The sequence below is a fragment of the Ictidomys tridecemlineatus genome, chromosome 1, assembly GCF_052094955.1.
Source record: "Ictidomys tridecemlineatus isolate mIctTri1 chromosome 1, mIctTri1.hap1, whole genome shotgun sequence".
Lineage (NCBI taxonomy): Eukaryota > Metazoa > Chordata > Mammalia > Rodentia > Sciuridae > Ictidomys > Ictidomys tridecemlineatus.
The window spans coordinates 44,561,072-44,583,614 of record NC_135477.1 but is presented as its reverse complement, the minus strand read 5'-3'; the positions used below and the strand labels follow the sequence as shown (position 1 = coordinate 44,583,614).

The window sequence follows — 22,543 nt, the reverse complement described above, 5'->3', positions numbered from 1 at the left end:
GCTGGGGCTCGGCCTTGAGGGGTGTCAGGAAGCCTTCCTGGGGGAGCTGAGCTGAGCCTTAGAGGACCGGAGAGTGGCAGGGAAAGCCGATCCCTCACCAGGCCCGCAGAAGGGACCAGAGACGAGAGAGCGCCTGTGTGCGGGCTCCCCAGAGCCGGGTGACCTGCCTGGCTGGCCCCCGCAGCAGCTCTCCTCTCTAATCGCTGCTTCCTCTTGCAACAGTGGCCTCCTCTCCCCTCTGCCCCTCGTCCCCTCCCCCGTCACATCCTAAACTCCTCTGTGAAATTGCATTTCTAACCTCGGCTGCCTGCAGCCCTCCATCACTGCCAGGAAAGACCGCCATCCCCTGACCCAGGCCCGGCCTCAGACGGGAGTCAGATGCGGCCTCCATTATTTTCTTAACAATCAGAGGAGATGGGGGGAGAGGCAGAAGGGGCGGGAAGAGAACCTTGGCCCCCTGGGGCTTTAAATTTGACAGAGTGCCCTTTCATACCTTCTGATTGCCTTTTGTATCTTCTCTCTCTCTCTCTCTCATATGTAAACAGCATTAAAAATAATGAAAGGCCAGACCCTGGTAGTCCTCACTGTAGAGTCCACTGGGGACAGAATCAAAAGATGCTCACAGTTGGCTGCCCCTAGGTGGGTCTAGAGAAGATGCCAGGGGTCTGGGGTCAGTGAAAATGGAAGCTTATCATGTCTGTTTCATTATCCTGCTGGGTGACCTCAGGTAAATTACTTCACCTTTCTGGTCCTCATGCATCTCATCTGTGAAATTTGGAGGGCGTCCATCTCTAGGCTATCACTTTATACAATAATAACATCTGGTGACATCATTGCCCTTTAATTGATAGGACCAAAGCAAGGAATTTAAATGTAAAAGGAAATCTGCCTGCATTTCTCCCCTTTCCCCAACTATTCGTGGTCCCCAGAGGTACCAGTGGCCACATGTGACAGCTGACAGGACCAGCTGGGTTCATAGGATGCATCTTACATCCAATGAGCTGGACGCCGTCCTGCCTCTGCACCTTTGCCAATGCTGTTCCCACTGCCCACAATGCCCTTCCCCCCCTCCCCACCCTTTCCACCAGGCGACATTCCATCCAGGTCCAGCTGGGTGGGCACCCCTCTGAGGAACCTCTTTGATGTCCCCTGGCTGGCTGTCTCTCTGGTGCTCCAGGAAATCTGTTGGCTCCTCGGGGATCCACATTCCATGCTGTTTCCCTTTGTGTCCGCGGCCTGCAGCGAAGGCGCCGCAGCATCTGACCTCCAGGGGCGCCGTGGAGTCGCCAGCCGAGCGCCGACCCAAGGTTCTGTGTGCACTTGGGTGATTCTGGCCCATAACACCTCCCCTGTCCCTTGGGGCCAGGGCGCGGGGCTCCTGGGAGAGGGCTGTGCACAGGAAGGTGCTGCTGGTGGGTACCTGGAGGAAGAGAGCATGGGCCCTGTGTCCCCACAGGGGCTGGTCCCCTCACCAGGCTCACTGGATGGCCTTAGAGAGGCCTGCTCAGGCACCTGTGGAAGGGGTTCACTGAAACGCGAGGCTGTCACCGGGCTCCAGAGACGGGCTTGAACCCAGGGCCTCCCAGGGACCGAGGTGGGTGACCAGGTCAACATGGCGCTGGATGGAGCTGCCTTTGGGTCAGGTCTCCCTGGTCTCCTTGCACCTGGGCTCTGCTCCTCTCCGTCCCCAGACTGGCTTCCTCTGTCCCCCGTAACCTTGGCGGGGCCTTCCCAGCTCCTGCGTGGGGCTGTGCACTTGGCCCTTTGGTACCCTGTGTTTCAACAGAACAAAGGATGCCAGGTGACCAGGGACGAGACGTTCTCGGTCATCGCTGGGGTCTGGCATGTGGGTGAGGGGCAGGAGGGATAGGAGATGGCTCCTTGAGCATTGGTGGTTGGATGAGGTAGATTGTTTAAGGGAGTTGGGAAAAACCAGGGAGAGTTAACCCAGCACTGGTTTTTATACACAACCAGTCAGTGGGTGGCACATGATGGCTAAAAGAATGGAAGGATGGGTGGGTGGGTGATGGATAATGGGTGATAGGGTAGAATTTCTTTGCTAGGAAGTTCTTCGAGGCACCACTTTTTAGATGATGGCTTATGCTACCATGCCAGGCTGTTGCCCTTGAACCTACAGAACCGTGAGCTAAATAAACCTATTTTCTTTATAGAGCCAGCGTGTCTCAGGCATGTTGTTGCAGAACTGTGAACCTAATATAATCCTTAAATACTGGCCAACACAGATTGAGTGCTTATAATACACCAGCGGTTGTGCTTTTCTCTTTACTTGTATTATAGTATTGCAATCACTCTTTTGGGTAGTGATTATTTTGATCATTTTACAGATGAAGAGAATAAGGCTCAGAAACTTCTAGCAACTTAAGCAACAGTGGAGCCTATTCTATGCAGACTTCTATTACCTGTGGTCCTGGCTCGTCCTCCTTACACGGCCTGAAATTTGGGGGGTCTTCTAGAGACAACCCTCTCTGTACTTTCTCACCCACATCCTCTGACTCTTTTGAAGTTTTCGTTTCTAACATAATGCAGCTGAAACACATTTATCCTTGGTTTTCTTCTGCTGCCCACAGTATATCGAGATGTGACTTTAGATATGAGTACATGGCTGTTCTTAGCTCCTCCAGAGCTTGAGCATGCATGACACAGCCCTGTGACTGAAGCGCCAGCTGCTGTATAGGCCAGAGCTATGGGTGGTCTCAATACCTGGGTTTGCAATGCTGATTAGGGACCAGGAGTGTGGCTCCAGGCTGCTCCAGGCCACTGTTGGCTCTGCCATCAGGTGGAGATGAACACTGCGTTCTGCTGACCCAGCCCCCACCAGGATTGGCGTGCCACATCTGAACCTTTCCATCCATCTTTAAAAATACTCTATCAATCTGTTCAGTCTCAGCTCCTCTGCGGCCCTGGGTCCTCAGCTCCCATGTCTGTAGGATTCGGGGGGTGTCTTTCCACTTTCTGCAGGCGTATGGGGATTGGAGATGGGCAGTGGTCTCAGGCGCTTGTCCTGTGCATGTCGACAAGAGCCTCTAGCACAGAGTTATCTCATGGGTTCTGCCCCTCCCTGCGGCCTACCGCCCTCTGGATCTAAAACTTCGGACCCATCATCCAGATGTGCTGTCCGGGTGCCAGGCAGCTCCAGGTTTGGGAACAACTGCATGAGGGCCTGCCAGGACTGGGGCCATCCCCAACGCAGAGAGTGATACTTAACCACCAAGGGCTATGAAATTGTCACACTACGAACAGTTCCCTGGCATCCGGGGTCAGCCCAAGGTTTTCAGAGGGACCTTTGGGAGTGATCTGGGGAGCACTCTGCTTCTTTGTCTATTCTTGTTAAGTGGTAAAACCAGGAAGGGAGAAGCCCCAGGACCGTCCCTCTCACACAACCCAGGAAAGAAGAGGATGACTCCCTGGTCGCTGCCTCTTCCTGGCAGGATTTACAGCCTCCAAATGACGGCAGGGAATCTGGAAGCCTGGGTAATGATGTGGGAGAGAACATTCCCCGGTGCTGACGTGGGTTTCCCTGCATCAGGGAACCAGAGATTGGGTAATTGAAGCTCACGCTCCCAACGGTTATAGCAAAGGTAATCTCCTGACGGCATGAGAAATCTCCCTCCGCACCAGGGGCGGCCGTGGGCGGGGGTCAAGCTCTGATGAATGAGACACAACCCGGGAACTCTGTGCTTGGACCCAGGCAAGGCTCTGGGGTCTCAAAACACTCAGAACTTGGGCAGGTTTGTTCCCCGGAGGGCACTTTTTCTCAAAGTGGGGTCTTGGCTTGGTGGTTGGAGCGTGGTGAAATCTAGCCTGGAGGGTAGAGGCCGATCTGAAAGCTGAGTTAGAGCAAAGGCACTGTGTCTCTGTCCCTCTATCCCTAGCTCCGGGCACGGCCCCTGACACCTAGCAGACCCTTAACATTTTTGTTCAGTGACTGAATGGCTGAGTGAAGGATGAATATACACATGTTCTAGAATAAGTGAAGCATCTCTTCTGCTTGGTTTGCCTGGAAGACAGCGGCCCCAACAGTGAGATGCCACAGGTGAAATACAGTGGTGTGGGTCAGGAGGTGGGAGAAGGAACTGGGGCATTTAATATTTAGCTGTTTCCATAAATACTCATCTGAAGGCAGGAGAGGGAGCAGGCTCTGGCAGGTGCAGGTGAGAGCCAGAGCCGATGGGTGGAGGTCACATGCAGACCTGGGGTCCACTTAATCTCAATTACGGAGTTTTATTGAGCACCTCCTCTGTGCTGGGCACTGTTAACTGTTGCCACTGCAAATGGTGGAAGGCTTGGGGAACGCAGTGGTTTATTTGTTCCTTTCTTTTCTTTTTGGTACCAGGGATGGACCCCAGGGGTGCTTAACCACGGAGCCACATCCCCAGCCCTTTTTATTTTATTTTTTAAATTTGAGACAGGGTATCACTAAGTGGCTCAGGGTCTCTCTAAGTTGCTGCGACTGGGTTTGAATTTGTAATCCTCCGGCCTCAGTTTCCCCAGCTGCTGGGATTACAGGCATGTGCCACCATAGCACAGCAGTATATTGGCTTCTTGAAGCTGCCACAAATAACCACAAACTTGGTGGCTTAAAAAAAAAAAAAACCCAGAAATCTCTTTTCTCACAGTTCTGAAAGCAGGAAGTCTCAAGCCAAGGTGGCGGGGCTGCATTCCCTCTGCGAGTTCCAGGGAGGAATCCTTCCCCGTCTCCTCCAGCTCCTGGTGGCTGCTCCCGTTCTTGTCCTGTGGACATACTGCTCTAATTTCTGCCCCTGTCTTCCTCAATGCTGGCTCCCCTGTGTCTTGGCTTGGATTTAGGGTCATCCTGATAATCTCAAATGGCATCATCTCACAATCCTTACATGAATTTTTTTTCTGAAAAATATCCTTATTCCAAGCAATGCCCCCTCATAGCTTCTAGGGGGGACATCTCAGTTTGGGGTGTCAGGAGCTGGATATTTGCATCTCCCCTTCCACTCGTGCTTTATCTGTTGACATCCTAACCCCTAAGGGGACGGCTGGCATTTAGAGATGATGCTTTTGGGAGGCCATTTGGGTTAGATAGGGTCACGCGCCTGGTCCCCTCTGGGTGGAACTAGGGATTTGATCAAAGACGTCAGCAAACACACACAGAGGAGAGGTCAGGTGAGCCCACGGCCTAGGAGCCAAGTGGGAGGCCTCTAAATGAAACCCACCTTAGCAACACCTGGATCTTGGCCTTCTGGCCTCCAGAATTGTGAGAAGCAAATTTCTGTTGTTTAAAGCATCTGGTCTGTGGTATTTTTTTTTTCCTTGCAACCTGAGATAACTAATATAGGGGGCTGCTGCTCCACCCCCTGCAGCGGGGGCCAGTGGAGGCCAGTGGCAGGCTGAGCTGGTCCACCACGTGCCTGTGGACCCTGGGAAGGTGTCCTAACTGCTTCCTTGGGAGGTCATGAGTCCTCGTGGGAGATCTGGTGATCTCTGGTGATCGGGCGGGGATGATGTGGCGGGATCCCTTTGAGTCTTGTGATTCCCAGGCAGCCCTGGACCAAGCTCACGGCCGGTCGTGAGCCGAGAACCATCAGGCAAAGTCACCACAGGGAGTGAAACTTACCTGATCATCATGGAGGGCGACCTTCCACCAGAGCCTGACGTGTTTCTGGCCTGTGCTGCGGTTACCAGCCCAGGACGGCGGGTCAGAATGGAGGTCGTGGGTATAAACCACCCAGAGAGGGCTGGAAAGTCAGAGGGATCTTCCAGATCGTTCCCTCCCTCTTGCAAGGCTGAACCCCGGGAAAGCTCCATTCGTGTGGAGGAGGTGGGAGGGGGAGGCTTCCTAGGACCCCGGACCTTGCCAAATGTGAAATCAGCCCTCCCTCCCCCACTCCCCCAACCCAGCCTCCCCCTAACCTCCCCTGGCATCTATAATTCCGTTTGTTGTGCTCGCAAACACCGTGTTGGAAGATTTCATGCTAATGAAAGGGTTTCTTGATTAGGTTACGCTGTTACTGTAAATGTTCCCTCATTATCTATGTTATGGTAGGAATTTGAAAAAGTATAAATTGAGCGTCTTGCATAATTTATAAAACCTGAATGTTTCCTAATTAGTTCGGTTAGGTTAATGATGGTGCAGCGTCACTTCTTCCTGGTCCCTGCTAATGACCTTTCCCCTCTTCATTTTGAGCCCTTTCTATTCTTGACAAAACCCCTGTCACCATGCAGCCTCCAGCGTGGCCCCCCAACCGACAGCAGGAGGACATGCCTTGCCCAATGTGAACAGCTCCTTTTTTTTGTCGGCCTGTCCCCACCCGGCTCTGAGGCCGAGAGGCAGGCTGCTTAAGGTCGAGCAGCCTGAAACGTGGCCCAGGCCGATCCCCTGAAGAATGCCCGTGAAGTGCATTCCTTCCGCAGCGTGTGCTCGGGAGACTGGGGCTGCCCTCCATTAGCAGCCGGGGAAGTGAAAATGCTGGAGGAGGTGGGGGAGGGGAAAGACCCTCTCAAAAGGATTCTAAAATAACATTTTGCATCCTCAAGTAATTCCCAGTTCTCCCTGGCAACCATTCATTTCTTCCGAACAGCAGAAATTTGCAATATGAAAGTGGATTGGCTTCTCCTTCCCTTGGGGCCCCTGTATCTCTTCATCCAGCGCCTTGGGTAAAAAGCAATGCATACGTTTACAATATAAATGTGATTTAATCGACCTCCCTGTCAGGGAGAAATGGCAAGCATATCAAACAAGACCAAGATGTTAGAAAGAAAAATCATAAATTATTCCGGTGACGAGTTTGTGAGCCGCCTCCTGGACCGCTAGATGATGCTATATAAGGGCTGTTCCTTGAAACGATAATTAAGATAATTCCGTATGACAAGGAGAAAAATGTCCAGCTTTGTATGAAATGTGCTTCATGTTAGCAAGCTGAATGCTTGGTATTGATTACACTCCCCCCACCGTCTCCCCCACCCCGCCGCTGCAAACCAAGGCTAAAATTAATTGAATGATGAAACATTTCTTTCCTTGAATCCTTATTTACCGTACATGCTTCCTAGAAGCCATGCTAAGTGGGCTGGGATCTAATTCTCTAAATTGATCTCTTCCTTTGGTGGTGTCTGGGAGACGCTCACATGTGTACACACGCGTGCGCGCAGGCACACACACGTGCACCCACCCCCCAGAGCCGAGTGTCCATTGTTCTCTCTCTCTGGAAGGCACCATGGCTCCCCCCACCCCCTGGGGGGGCAGATTTGATGGACACATCAGCACAGCAGAGCCCTAACTATTCCGTTAGGAGGCTATCACAGGGCTCCCGACAGCAATATGGCCAATGCCAGAGGTCTCCTAATGTAGATGGCTACAGGCGGGGCTGACCCCCCCCCCAATCCATAGAATAGCATCTGGCTTCTGTCTAGCAGAACATCTTTTCTCTCCCTCTCCAGAATTCCAACCTCCCAGGGCGCAGTGTGGTCCAAGAAGGGGCCCCTCACCCGCCCTCTTGCATTCTAGCTGACACATCCTGAGACAGTCGCCCCCCCCCCCACCGCCCCCAGGCACTGGGCAATTCCTGGCAGTGAGGGATGGTTTATGACCTGGCTCTCTGGCTTTCTGAGGCTCTATTTCATCCTGATTGCAGGGCGGCTGCCGTGGTGGCTGGAAGAAGAGTGAGGCAGGGCCTCAGGTATTCAATCCCTGGTGCAGTCCCCAGGTGCCCCCCGGCCAGGCAGATGCCTTTCCCTGCCCGGAGAGGTCCAGAGTGGTGCCAAAGGCAGGCCCTGCAGGCCAGGTGCCTGGGGCAAGGCCCTGACCTAGAGCCAGGCTCAGTGACTTGAACAGGTCTCTTCTCTCTTCTGAGCCCAGTTTCTTTACCACAGAGGGAGGGGTGGGTGGGTGGGGGTGGAGAATCCAAGGCAGAAGCCAGTGACAGGTTTGGCACATTGTGCACAATCCAGGACTTTTTTTTTTTTTTTTTTTAACCAGAGGCACTTAGGCAATTGTGAGATGAATAAATGGCTCTCAGTTTGACAATCCTGTTTGTGACAACCCAGAGCCTTGCCCCTGGGGAGTCATCCTTTCCAGAATGATGACAAAGGAGGGCTCTTCTCCGCTGCCCTGAATGCGAAGGGGTGGCGTGGTTCCAATGAGCCCTGCAGAACCGTGCTTTGGAGACAGGACATAAAGGTGCCCACACAGCCCTGTCCTTGTCTTCCCCACGAGCACTTCTCAGCTGTAGCTGTAGCACATGCAGCCACGTGGTGACAACCAAATTATGTTGGGGACCGTTTGGAGAGAGGGCTGCGTTGGTGTCCAGAGTGCACTGCTGGCTTGGTGGCTCAGAGTGGGAGTGGGGGCTGGGCTAGAGGGCAGGATAGGGAGCTTGCAGCCAGCTGGTGGGGGCTGGACCGTGGAGCATGCACCACCACCAACACCGACCCTTAAATTAGCTGTTCCCTACCACACCAGGGACCAAACTCCACAAGGACAAGGGCATGTGCATCTTGTCCATCCTCCCAGTGCCAAGCACAGCACCCAGCACATAGCAAGTGCTCAATAAAGGGGCGGAGAGATAGCTGGGGACCTGGGGATCCCTCTGGAGGGGACACAGTAACAAAGCATTGGGAGCCTCTCTACCTCGTGAACGTGGGGAGGCCATCGGCAGCCCACGCTACTTTCCCCACCTCTCTGGGTGGGCTGGTGCAGCACCCAGAAGGCTTGGGTCTTGCTTTTGTTGGAAGCCTCACATCTGGTGGGAGGCCCAGCCCGGGAGGCATCTGAACTGTCCTCCCCTGACCCTGGATGATCCATCAAGTCCTCAGACATCTCTAAATCCCCGCGCAGCCTGGTACCCCGTAGGAGCTCGACAAGGACTCTCTGAGTGCCTGGCTGCTTGACGAAGAAGCAGCCCTTCTCTGTTGATGAAAGAGCAATTAAGACTTTAGGAGTCTGCAGTCTAGACAGGGCGCTGTCAAGGCTCACATAAGTGGGTCTGGGAGCTGGGAACAGGAGATTAGGGGGGCTCCTAGAGAAGAGGAGCACTGTAGACATCTAGCGGCAGGGGGGAGCCTGGGCCACGCCCTGGTGGGGGGGGCTGCGCATTCTTGGGGAGGAGACAAGCGTGCAGAAAGCTCGGGCCCCTCTGCCTGCCTGCTTTATGTATCTTCCAGGCTTATTTTTACACTGTTTTCTTAAATGACTTTTCACCAGAGTCAAAACAACTCTCCTGTCAACTTATTACCTTAAAAGTAGTTGAGGAGGTGACACTGGGGAGAAAGCATTCAGGAAGAACAGCTATTTCCCTGGGTACTCCTCTGGCTCTGCCTCTGGGCAGTCTTGTGTTTGCAGACCTGGGTTTTATCCTGGTGAGCTCTGCAGGTTACCACGTGACCTTGGCCATGCTCCATGGTCCAGCCCCTACCAGCTGGCTGCAAGCTCCCTATCCTGCCCTCTAGCCCAGCCCCCATTCCCACTCTGAGCCCCAGATTCCTTGCCTGCAGCACAGGGTGAAGGCTCACGGGTGCATGGGATTATGACATTCCTGTATGTAGCTCCACACCTGCGTGCCTAGCCCAACCCCTCACGCCTTGGCCTGGGAAGCTTCCCAGAGGAGGCAGCCCAAGAGAGGCTTGCTGGTGGCACACGTCTATAATCCCAGCTACTCTGGAGGACAAGGCAGGAGGATGGCAGCTGGAGGCCAGCCTGGGCGACTTAGTGAGAAGATGTCTCAAAATAAAAAAATATAAAAAGGGGTGGGGTGTAGCTTAGTGGCAGAGAGTGCTTGTGTTCAACCCACCATACAAGAAAAGAAAATTGTTGTTGGATAAAAATCTGCACTGGGAATTGGATCCCTGCAGGCTGAGCTTCTATGGGACCCTTATCCTGACCCCGTAGCCATACTGCCTGGGGGCATCTGCTCCCTGCTTGGGTTCCTGGATCTTTTCTTATCATCCACCACACATCCAAGAAGCCTCCTGCCTGCACCTTCCCTCTGCCTTGATTCCCTGGTCGACAGCAGAGCATGCGGCTACCTACCCTGTCCTGAATGAGAGATGGGTGTAGCCTCGGTTACTGGAATTCGGGAGACTTCAATCACTCTCTTCTGTCCATGGGCAATTACAATGACACGACTTGGAGACAATGAGGAAGATATCATTAGTTTCTGTTTGCCTGGTGCTGCCCTTGCTGGAGCCCAGCTGATGTAATCAGGCCTGGTTAATGTGGTGATGTGACCTTGGAAACCAAGAGGGAAGAAACAGACCATGTTCAGGGGAGCCCAGCGCCTTGCGCAGTCGCAGTCCCCACTGTGTTCTGTGATGCTTGGTGCTCATGACTCACTTGCAGGTCTGTGGGGAGAGCGTGACATGGGCCTGGATGGGGTGGCAGGGAGCTGAGGGGCATTTGTCTGGTGGGTTAACTTTCTGTTGCTGTGACAAAATCCATGAGAGAATCAACTGGAGGAGAAAGGATTTGTTTTGCTCTTGGTTTCAGAGGTTTCAATCCATGGTCACTTGGCTCGGTGGTTTCTGGGCATGTGGTGAGGCAGAATATCATGGTGGGGAGGATGTGGCTGAGCCAAGCTGTCACCTCACGGCAGCCAGGAAGCAAAGAGAGCAAGGAAGGGGCAGGGGCGGAGTTAACCCTTCCAGGGCATGCCCCTTGTGACTCACTGCCTCCAACTAGCCCCCACCTCCTCTAGTTTCTGTCACCTCCCAATGATGCCATTAAATTATGAATGCACCTATCAATTAAGGCACCAATGAGGTCAGAGTCCTCGCGATTCCATCACTTTCCAAAGGTCCCATCTCTGACCATGGCTGCACTGGGGACCAGGCCTTCAGCTTTCTGGGGACCTCCAGATCCAGACTCTAAGGCTGGAAGGGGCTTGCTTTACTGCTCCCCTGTCCCACGGCCATGCTCGCCCTGAAGCCCATGCCATCCCTTCCCTCCCTCCCCCTCCCCCTCCCTCGCTCTTCAGATACACCCAAGTCCAGCGGTCCTCAAACTACATTTGCCTGGGAATCACATTCTCCAGTGGGTTGCCAGGCTCCACTTCCGGGTGCCTTGTTCTGTGGGTGAAGGGTGGGGCTCGAGAACCTGGATGGTACTGGTTCGAGACCACCTGTGGAGAACTGCTCTTCTCCACCCTGGCGGCTCTGGGGGACTTGAACCCTTATCAGCTTGCCCTCTGTTCCCGACACTGGTCCTGCTGGACTGGAGCATGGATGGGCTGGACATTTTCAGAGATCCCCAGGTGATTCTGGGTTGAGGGGAGGCCCTTTCCTGGTGACGCCCAGTGCTGTCACCAAGACTCAGCTTGGGTTCGTGGTCGCCGCAGAGCAGGGATGCCTGGATGCTGGCTCTTGGGCCTGCGTCCAAGTCCTGACCTCCAGGCCAAGTCTGCCTTCCCTTTCCTTCTTGCAGCACCCCTTTCCTCTGCTCCCAGCCTCCTGCTTTCTTCTGTGACTCGGGTCCCTGCTCAGCAGAGTGCAATCATGACAGTGATTTTGCTCTCTCCTGTCCCTCTCTGTTGACCCTTTGGGTTTCTTTCAAGGTCATGGGCAGTCCCGTGACTCCTGGACCCTTCTGGTTGTTGGAACTTCCCTTGGTCTGGAGTGAAGCTGCCTGGTCACCGCGGTATCCCGGCCATCTCCTTGCATGGAGGAGGGAGGAGTGGCGTCTTTCCCCTCCTCTGGCTCTCCCTGGATGCTCTGGCTCCCCTCTTCTCCTGGCAGTGAAGTGGGTGACCCGCTCTGTCTTGACAAGGCTCTGTCTCCCTGTTGGGGTCTGCATCTCCCAGTGGAGGCTCCTCTGTTGCGTGGTCCCTGAGCAGGGTGTGTCTGAATTCTGGGCAGTGGCCAGCTTCTATCTGACCCTAGGGGGTCAGCTGAGCCTCCCCCTCCTGCTACCAGCGGTCCATGCTTTCATCTCCCTGGCTGGACACGGTGTGGCCTCATCTAGATGGCAGCCTCCTGGGCAACCCAAGACCCCTACCTCGTCCTCCAACCCCTGTGCTCCTGTGTATAGAGCCCCAGGTCCTTTTTAGGGCCAGGATGGGTGGGACCGGTGCTTCTCGGTCTTATCCCCGACCCTCTGAGCTCTGGTCCCTTTTCACCTTGCTAGTGCAGGACTCTGCCGCCGGCCTCCGGCCTCCTTTCCTGCAAGACCAGCTGACAAGGAGCTCTGCTTCCCAAAGGATTTCCATTCCCAACAAACTCTGGGTTTACACCATTTAGGTCCACCAGGAACTCCTGGTGAGACAAGGGACCAGGCTGTGTGACAACGTGATGGTGCAGGCAGGCCCAGGAGCGGGAACACACACCCGGTCCAACTCACCAACTTTGGGGGCTCCTGGGACATTTTCTGGCCTGGAAGAAGGGGCGACTGAGTGGGATCTTGAAGTAGGAGTAGGAGTCGACCGTCAGCGGGAGGAGCACTTCATACTGTGGGAGTAAAATACGATCAGGGACTGAGCGAAGAGATGCCTGGTGTGACTGGAACACGGAGGAGACGGTGTGACAGGGAATGGGATAGGGACAGGCAGGGACCAGGTGGCGAAGGGCCAGACCTTTTCAGAAGCATCTCAGGGTGAGCAGGTTGAGCACCCCTCCCTCTGCCCCAGGGCCCTGTTGTAAAAGTCCTGTGGTCACTTCCTTCACCTGGTGGCAGCTCCGAAGCCCCAAGGGAGAGAGGAGAGATCTCCCCTCCTGATAACTGCAGCCATGGGGGGTGAGGGCGGCAGGGCCCCGAGCAGGTGGCCGAGGAGGGCGCTCCCTCTGGGGACTCCCTGACACCAATGGGCTCCCTCCAAAGGGGTTCCCAGCCCCCAGGACAGTTGCTGGCTCCTTTGGGGGAGTCTCCAGCTGAAATGTGAGTGGCAGAACCTCAGCTGGGCGAGGGGAAATGCACAGGACTCGGATGAGTTACCTGAGAGACCAAGCAGAACAGGATGATTTCTCGGAGGTGGGACTTAGGCCTGACATTTCAAAACTGCCGGTCTCCATTTCTCACGTGTTCCGTGAGCATATGTTGCTTTCCCATAGGAAAAAGCCCACGTTTTCCCAGAGCTGGTTCCTCGGGGCCTATGCACTCTATGCCAGCCTTAGGGGACCCTGCAGGCCCAGTGGTCCCTGAGACCCTCCCAGAGTGTGGCCCTGTGTCCTGGGTAATGAACACTGGCTGTGCCCATGGTCTGGGTGATTCCTGTGCAGTGCCATGGGTCTCGAGTGATTCTTGGAAAAGGGATAATAGACACCACTCACGGGCTCACGCAGTTGACTTTCTTGGCCAAGCTCACGCAGGGAAGCAGGTGTCTGTGTTGGGATTGCCGCTCAGATGCGCGTGCCTCCCAAGGCGGGGTCCTTTGAGGCCGATTCTTTTGGTCTATTGGGCACCTCTAGAGGTTCTCTGGGCCAGGCCTGATGCTTTTTTCCTGGGGTGGCCCTGGGGAAGTCACGCTGCTTTTCTGAGCCTCAGTGTTGGCACCTGTAAACTGGGGATCACTGCTCCCTTTGCAGGCCTGCTGTGAGGCACGGGGAGGGTACAGGTGAGCTCCCTGGGACAGAGCCTGGCACTGGCTGCTCACAATGGGAGTTTCCAACCACAGACCATGGCAACCCAAGCTGGTGCTGGAGTCCCTGTTCTTACAGCAAGAAAGAATCCATTTCCTCTGTCTGCTTCCAGTTCCTGGCTTCAGAGGATACAGATTCTTGGCTTCCTTGAGCTCCTATTCTCAGACACAGGGGAATGGAATCTGCATAGCAAAGAGGTGCCAACCCTGTCCTCCTTCTCCTGCCCCAGGCCCAGTCTCAACCCAGTCCCCAAGCCCCCAGACATGGACTGTCAGCAGAGCAGGCTCCGCCCTGTCTGCACGTGGGCTTGGGGAGAGTCACAAGGCCAGTGCCAGGGGAGCCTCGGGCAGCAGCCCTTCTACACACCCTTTTGCTGTTAATCGTTGTGGCTGTCTTGGACACTTTTTCTGTCGCAGGTTCTTTGTACGTATCACTCATACTTTCCTTCTGCCTGAAAGTCACAGCATACGACTCCTCCCTTATGGGAACACGGGCTGTAGCCCTGCTGGTTCCCCTCAGAGATGGCGATCGCCTACTCCGCAGTCTGAAGGAGACTGCTTCTGTGGGGTTGCTGGAAGCTTTGGCCGTCCACCCTTCCCACAGGAGAGCGGTGCTTTATCTTCGTTTTGAGGTGGTCCAGTCCCTATCTCACTGTGCATTTAATTCCCAGTAGATTTACCTCTCTGAGCTCCACTTGGTGTGGCGCCATTGACCCATGTGGAAAGCAGGTATCAGGAGGGGACGAGTGACTGTGCTACTATGGGAGGGGTGCTGCCCAGAAAATTGTGGGGGACATTGTTTGTACCCTCAGAACCAGGAGAAGGAGCCTGAGGTGGTGAGCTTCTCTCTTGGGGAAAGTAGCCTGTGAGAGGTCCGTGCTTCCTCTCTGCTGGGAAGCATGAGGCCAAATGCGCAGCCCCGTCCCCGGGGCTGCCCAGGGCCCTCGCCTCAGGACCTGGACCTCAGGCCTGCCCAGGGGTTGACAGGTATGCCGGTCCTTTTGCTTGTTCTTGGGCTGTGTTTCGGGGGCCCATCTCCCCCTCTGACTTAGCTCTCCCTGTCCCTGTGACACCAGCTTGGGCGCAGGTCCTCTCTGGTCCTGGCTGCCTCTCCTGGCAGACCTGTGCCTTTGTGGCATCCCAACAGACGCGGCTGACATTTCCTGTTTCCATGGGAACAGAGTCTGACTGTAGCCAGACAACTAACTAGAGGGGCTGCAGCGGAGCGTGCGTGTGTGTGTGTGTGTGTGTGTGTGTGCGTGTGTGCGTGTGTGCGTGTGTGCGTGTGTCTGCTCTTGGAGCCCTGGGTTCTTGAACAGATTCTCTGTGTCTTGTGCCGACTGTGACAGCCTCCTCCGGGCAGTAACTGTGCCCATCTGCAGCTCTTACATCTCCATCGCTGACATAATAGTGCACCGGGGTCCATCCATCTGCATAATCATCTTAACCTGCTCCCACAAGAGAGTTTAAGAGGTCTGGGCTGTTGGAAAATGACCATAAAGCCTGCAGCAGATACCTTCAGCGATCGCACCAACATCTATCACCCGGTAATTACAAGTGGAGAGCGAGGGCCTGGGCCCGCCTGTGTGGGCAAGGCAGAGGGAGAGGCGAAGGAAGGCTGCCCACAAGGGACACAGCAGTTCTTGGGTCCTCTGTCCACACCACATTGGAAAGAGAAAAAGGACCCGGGCTCTTCTCTTCCTACTGGGTCCTAGATCTCAAACACTTCTTCCGGCTGGCTGTGTGGCCTTGAACAAGCCCCTTTCACTCCTTACTCTCTCTCCAACTCCATTTTCTTATCTGTAAGATGAAGGGATTGGACAAAACCATCAGTTTCCAGACTGTGTGCCCTGGAACCCTGGGGTTCCCTGGCAGGGTTGGGGAGGGGCGGGTAGGTGGCAGTGAGCCCCGCCTCCTGCACTGGGCACAGCTCTGCTTTCCTTGGTCCGACAGTCAGGATTCTAAAGAAGATCAGACATGCAGAGCCGTCCTTGCTACCAGAAGAGCTAGGCCTCTAACAGGCTCCAGGATCTGGTAGGGTTCTGGGATTCACATGGCGATGGTATAAGAGTCAGAGGATCAGATGTGGTGGTGCCTGTTTCGCTTCGTGCCTGTTTGCCAACTAGCGATCGTGTTGAGTCCAGTGCTCTTCAGAAGAAGAGCTGAACCTCTGCAGGCCTAGAATGGAGAGTGTGAGGACCTCGGGCCTGGTGGAGGCAGCGAGCCACTGCCTGCCTCCTGGGTCTGTGCGGCTCCACGTTTCTGGGAGTCTCCGGGGTGCTCAGCTTCCTGCCTCTGGACAGCAGGGAGCCTCGATCGTCTCCTCCCAGTGTCCATCAGCTACCTGTCCATCAGCTGGTGAAGTCCAGCTGTGGCCTCTTGTTTGCCGACCTCTTGTTCTGCGGCGGCCTGAGAACTCGCCGTGATTGGCCTCTGCTCTGGCCTGAGGGTGGGGGGCTCAGGCTATCCTGACTGGTGGCAGGACTCACCACCCCCAGACCTCCTTGGCCAGGCCCTCCAAGCTCCCGGATGCTTTCCTCTCTGCTCTTGTGTCTTTGAAACTTTAACCTGTCTGTCCGACCTGCATCTCTGGGAAGGATGAGGAGAAAACAAAAACTAAAACACAGAGTTTCCCAGTCTGTCCATCCCAGGACCACAAAACACCACGTCCACTCTCTGCCCAGCCACGCCATGCTGCTCTGCTGCCTCTCGCTGGTCTGTAGCCCAGTCTGTTCTCCGTGGTGGGGGCTCTTGGAATGCCCTGAGGCCGGGGCAGCTGTCCCTCACTGTGTGGAGGGCTCTGGATCGGCTCTGGGGGTGCCTCTCTTCCCAGGTGGCACCCCACGACGCAGCCCCTAGCAGCCCCCCCAGAGCCCATGGGCAGCTGGTGGGCACTGGTTGTGGACTGGAAGTTCTTCTCAAAACTTTTTGTGGGGTCAGTGAATGGTTCAAACACTCAGGGTGTCCCGGGACCCTGAGCTGCAGCACGGCCCCACGGCGGAGCTGGGTGTGTATCGTATTTGTTGAACAGCGGAATCCCTTTGTTCCAGGGCCCTAGGCATGAAAGACAATGGCAAGCCAAGCTGCCCGGGTGGGAGCCGGGTGGGATCTGGAGTCCGTGTCACGCACCACGTGCAGCTGCACCCCCACGTGCTCATTGACCCAGACCATGATCTTCCCTTCCACCTGAAGGAAACAGTCTCCTGAGGTCCTGGAGGCTCGGGAAGGGGAAGTGCCACAGGTGGTCCTAGAACCCAGTCTCCAATTTCCAGTCCAGACTTGATCACACCTGCCGTAGCCACCTGACCTGCAGCGGTTATATTAGCGAGGGGAGCTTTGTGTGGCAGTGAGGGTCTGGCAGTTAAACGGAGGCACAGACATACCCATAGAAGACCCCGTGGAGTGCTGGAATTCCTGGGAGGACAGAGGCTTGTTGTGGTCTCAGATCTGCTCTTCTGCTGTGTGACAGTGGGTCAGTAGCTTGCTTTCTCTGAGCTTTGAACAGTGGTTGAACAGTGACTGATTTGACTCTGGGATCGCTCAAGGCCTCCTCCTGGCTGTTCTTCTCCGCTTGCTGCCACTCCCCCCCCACCCATCCCCTGGCTGGCACCACGAGCTATCCAATGCTCTGGACCTTTGTCCCTGTGTTCCTCCTGGGAATCTGATGGTGACCAATGCCCACAGATGCTCCTTGGTGGAAAGGGGGTGGTCAACATTCGCCCACGTGAGCAGAACCCAGGCTCTGGATGGGAAAGTGCCACCTGTTCTCCCAGGACACCTTCTGATGGGACCCAGGGGCAGAAGCCCCAGGACACACAGTCTGTGGCCACGTGGCAGTGGCTGGGGCAGGGATCAGGTCCACCCTCCGGCACATTCCCGTGGGCCCAGGAGTCAGGAAGAGGCCCTGCCGTTGCTCCAGCCTGCAGGACAGCCCACCTCCTGCCTGCACAGCCCTCAGGGCCCAGCCTGCCCTCTGCTACCTCCCAGCCCTGTCCACGGTGTGGACGCCCAGTCCTGACCCCCAGATCCTCCGAGAGACGTTGCTCCAGGCTCTTGTCCTGGGGCACCAGGCTGGCCGGCTGTCCTGAGGACAACTCCCCTGGCTTCCTCCCTCCAGGTTGGGACACATTTTGGTCTGGGGAGGAAAAATCCCCCTTTCCTGTTTTCTCTAGGATGAATGCCCCTCCCCAAAGTCCACATGGTAAAGGCCTGGTACTAGGGGTGGTGGCAAGAGGAGGTGCTCAAAATCTTTAGGAGTAGATCCTTGGAGATCTTGGGTCATTTGGGGCGTGCCCTCAAAGTTCCCAAGTGGGACCCCAGTTTCCCAGTCTCTTTCTTCTTCCTGGCTTAAGGTGTGGGCAGCTGGCACCTACATACCCTCCCTAACATTGTCATCCAGCCCCCTTGATAGAGGTCCACAGCAAGGAGCCCACCTGATTTTAGACGGGAACCTCCAGGACCATGGGCTCCATAAACCTTTTCTCTTTATAAGTTCATCGCCTCAGGTGTCCTGTGGTAGTAATGTGAAGTCGACTTCTACACTCAAGAGAGTCCCTTCCTTTGTCATTACTACAAGCTCTGAGCTTGAGGGCAGGGCCAGGTCAGCCCCAGATCTTCTCCATATCAAAGGGGAGATTAGCTCAGAGCCCCTAACCATGTTAGATGTACTGCCCACACTCAGTGGCAACGCCTCCTCCGAGACTGTCAGCTTTATATCTGCTTCTTTTTATCAATACGGGCAAATAATTCTCTAGACATTTATCATTTTAAACTGTCACAGTCCACTGCCTTTCCCGAGGACCAAAATCAATACTGATCTTGGTTTGAATACTTTTCTGACAAGGTTCCTATTTGTAGATTCACAAGTAGAACTAATGTGTGTTAAAGCTATTCAGTTTGGCATTTTGCAGCTCCATTGACACATTAAATATAGGCGTTCACCACGACGATTAACCTTACAACTATTAAGTAATAAAAATCCCGCATACATATTTATTAGCTGAACATCCAACTTGCGCGTGGTGCCTTCCCCGACGAGAGGGAAATCAGAGGAGGTGGGGATGGCTGCAGAGAGACAAGCTCACTGCTTGCAGAGGAGGCAGGAGGAGGCGGGGCTCTCCAGGCTGGACATCTTGGTGGGAGGAAGGGAATTTGCTGAATCTGGAGCTGACAAGTGGCTGAGCTGTCCTGAGATGAGGACCCTGACTTCCTGGTTCTAGGTGCTTTCTGAGTAAGCACCTTCCTCCTCTTGAGCCTTGGTTTCCTCATCTGCATAATGGGGTCAGACGAGAATCCATGCTTCCCAGCCTTCTTCTAATGCCTTGGAACACACAGAGATGGTAACATTCTACAAGGTCCTGGGATCAAGAGACAAGGCTGCTTACAGCCAAAGTGACCAGCTTGGGGGGACCCTGACTGCCCCGTGAGTCTATTCTGGCCATCAAGAATGTCAAGGAGATCCACAGCTCAGCCTGCTGGTCATTTGCCAGTTGAGACTGTGGAGGAGAGGAGAGCAGCTGTCCTCCTTGGTGACTCTGGGTGCCTTCCCAGTGCATTGGTGGGGACTCTGCTTCCTGGATGCTGCCTTTCCTGAGCCAGCATCAAGATGGGTCCTGAAACCAGGTGCGGTGGCACATGCCTATAATCCCATCGGCTTGGAAGGCTGAGGCAGGAGGATCGTGAGTTCAAAGTCAGCCTCAGCAAAAGCAAGGCACCAAGCAACTCAGTGAGAACCTGTCTCTAAATAAAATACAAAATAGGGCTGGGGATGTGGCTCAGTCAAGTGCCCCTGAGTTCAATCCCTGGTACCCTCCCTCCCCGCCCCCCCCCCCAAAAAAAAGAAGGATCCTGAGCATGTGTTTATGTCCTGGCCTGGGAAGGCACGGACCCTAGCATCCTGGATGTGGGCCCAGGCAGGTACCTGTAGATGCCACTTGTCATTCTGGCCCATTAGGGCCTGGGCCCTACTCGTTACTCATGATTTATGCACCTCCCCCAGAAGGGGCTTCAAGATGAGACAGGTGAGGGGCTCTGGAGTCAGCACTCCTGAATTTAGGTACCCCTGTCAGCCTCTGGGTCGTGTATCTGTCATCTCCACTCTGCAATATGCATGAGCTCTGGCCCAACCTCAGACCCAGGGTGGCACAAATGTGAGCAGGATGGACCACGTAGTGGGGGAAATAAGGATCTCTGTGCAGTTGCAGTGTGTCGCACAGGGTGTCAGGGGAGGGAAGGAGCAGGGTTACAGGGGGTTCTTTCTGGACGCAGGGACCTTTGCTCTGAGATTTCTGTGAGATCTACCAGCTGGGCCGGGACCCTCAGAACAGTGGAGGAGAACAGTGTTGCAGGCAGACGGACAGCATGTGGCCTTGGGGACCTCCTACTGTGGCAGCGCAGCCCAGCAGAGTCCCACCGTGAGTTCTGACACCCGTGGTTGTCTGTGCTCCCAGTAGTGACCCAGCACAGTGGGGGCCACTGTTTCGGCTCTGCCTGACCTTCTTGTGTGGCACCTGGCCTTCTGAGGTGGGCCAGGCCGGCACTGTGACCTCCAGTCTTCCCCTCTCCCTTCTGCTTCTTGTCACAAGGGCGTTTCCCTGATAAATTCCCTACACGTCGAGTCCCATCTGGGCATCTGCTTCTCAGAGGACCCAGAGTAACACAAGAAGGAAGAGCTTCAGACACTGAGCGTGAGGGTGGCCTGTCATTTCCATCTTCCAGACAGGGAACAAAGGCTCAGCAAGTTCCAGAAGGAAAGCGCTTTGAACTGTGATGTGCTGGGCCTTGGCGGTTGCTGTTGATGGGGACAGGCCTCCACGCAGCCACTTCCTGGGCACCCGAAGGCACGTCTGCCATCTCATAAACCCTTCCCCATGGAGAAAGGCCAGTGCTCTTGTCTCTGTGGACATTCTAGAAGGTCGGAGCCTGGAGATGCCAGAGGTCGGTCAAGGACTCATGGACTTGGCCTGGGGTTGGCACCCAGGTCTGTCCACTGCAAACTGTGCCTGGGTCCTCTGAGTTGTTCCTGCATTGTCCACGTGCTCGTGGACAATCTGAATCTGTCCCTTGTCGTCTGATTCTAGTTGACAGAAGATGCTTCACCAGGCACTGAAGGAAGTACTTCCGGGCTGGCTAGTCTGGGACTTAAATCTGCTTGGACGCCCCTTGCACACACTGGCCAAGAGCCCCAGAGATGGGGGGTGACTTTCCCAGATGGTGGGCTTGCTCAAGACCCTGTTCTTCAGCTTGTTGCCCCTCTCCTGCCCCCACCCCCCGGCACTCCTGGGCACAAGGGCCCACGCTGGCTTTCTCATGGATTGGAGGATCCAGGTCAGCTCTTCCACCACTGAGTGGCCAGCCCCATGTGTGACCCAGCCCCTGTCTGGGGCTTTTATCAGCCCAAAGCCCTGTCATTAGAGGACAGCCACTCGCTGGAGGGGAGCACAGGAGAGGAACCGGACGTCACAGTGCGAAGGGACGCGATTTTCCTTTCTCAGTTGGAGGGTCTGCGGGGAGCCTGGACACCTTCTCGGGGGAGAGGAAGAGGGCACGGGTCAGTGCCAGGGGAGCCCTGCTCCCTAAGACCTGCTTCTGGGCTCTTCCCCCTCCTGGGTGGGACGAACTTGCCGCTGTCAGGGAACGTCTGCCGAGGTGCTCCTGGCTCTCCTCTGTTTCTATTTTCTATCTTGATGGAAAAATTGTGATTTTCACACTGTCACGAAACCAATAGGTCCCTGACATATGTTTTTGTAATCTGTGTAGCTGGTTTCCTGTACTTCTGACAGTTCTATTACATGTCTGACAGTTATATGAAATTTTTCCTCTGGGAAGTGAAGGGGGGCACGTGCCTCTCCCCGCCCCCATACCTCCCTGGTCCCCCGCGCTAACTTATATTTGGAGACTGAAGAACAGAGTGGATGCTTTTCTTGTCCTTGCCCTATGTTAGCTGTCAGCCCCCTCCTGGGAGGGACAGGGTGAAGCTTCCCGCCAAATGACATGTGAGGGACACTAAGTGATACGGGAAAGTAGGAGGGGAGCAAAGCCAAACTGACTCAGGACTCCATGGACCCCGGCTGGCCGAGTCCCCGTGAGCATCCGGCCCCACTCCTCCCAGGGCAGCGCCCTGTGCCCGGGGGGAGAACCACCTCTGCTTCGTGGCTGGGGCAGGTGGGCGGCACTGCTGGCCCTGCAGAAAGGCCGGCTTTGGCAGCAGCCCACGTGCACGAATGTGGCTCTCTTGATGTGCCTGTTGAGTTTAGCGGTCACGTTCGTGCACGTCCATCTTGGTAAGTCACCGTGCCGGGCCCTGAGGTGGTGGGGCCGTGTTAGGGGCCACAGGGGTGTGAACCAAGTGGGAGTGAACTTCTCTGAGTGGGCTCTGTCCTTGTGCTTGGGAGTGCACACTGCAAGCACATGTGTCCGTGGGCATGTGTCAGTGGACTGTCCACCTGGGAAGAGGTGCTGGGGACACCCTTTTGTCTAACTTGGCTGCTACTCTCTGGTGTCCTTAACTGGGGACAGCAGGAGGAATGATGGGAGAGGTGGGACACTGCAGGGAGGAAATGGGAGCCAATGTCCCCTAGGCTGTGAGGACATTGGCTCCCAATGTCCAAGACAGTTGGCTGGTCTTGGAGGTGGAGTCTGGTCACTGGCCTTGTCACTGCCTTGCTGGGTGGCTTTGGGCAAACCTCACTATCTGGCAAGTGAGGGGGAGGCCCTGAACGTTCTCCTGGGGATTCTCCATGAAGCACATACAAGGTGTCCCCGAGACACCCCCACCTCCCCGCCCCGTCCCACCTCAGGCTCTTTGAACACGAAAGCCGGTGTCACATCTCAGCCTGGTCTCCAGACATTATTTGGGGCCTCTCAATTGACTTAGCCACTCTGATTTTCCTGTCTATGGAAAACGAGGTGTTGCCATGGCAACTGCCACATTACACGGTGCCGTGCTGACGATGCCTCTGAGATACAGAGCAGCTTCTCAAAGAGATACACTTTTC

General features: G+C 55.2%; 1 protein-coding gene across 2 annotated transcripts in view; it reads left to right on the top strand.

Moving 5' to 3' along the window:
* The window catches only part of Rps24 (ribosomal protein S24), a 462,172-nt gene that overhangs the window by 261,117 nt on the left and 178,512 nt on the right, over nt 1–22,543 (top strand). The window lies entirely within an intron of this gene.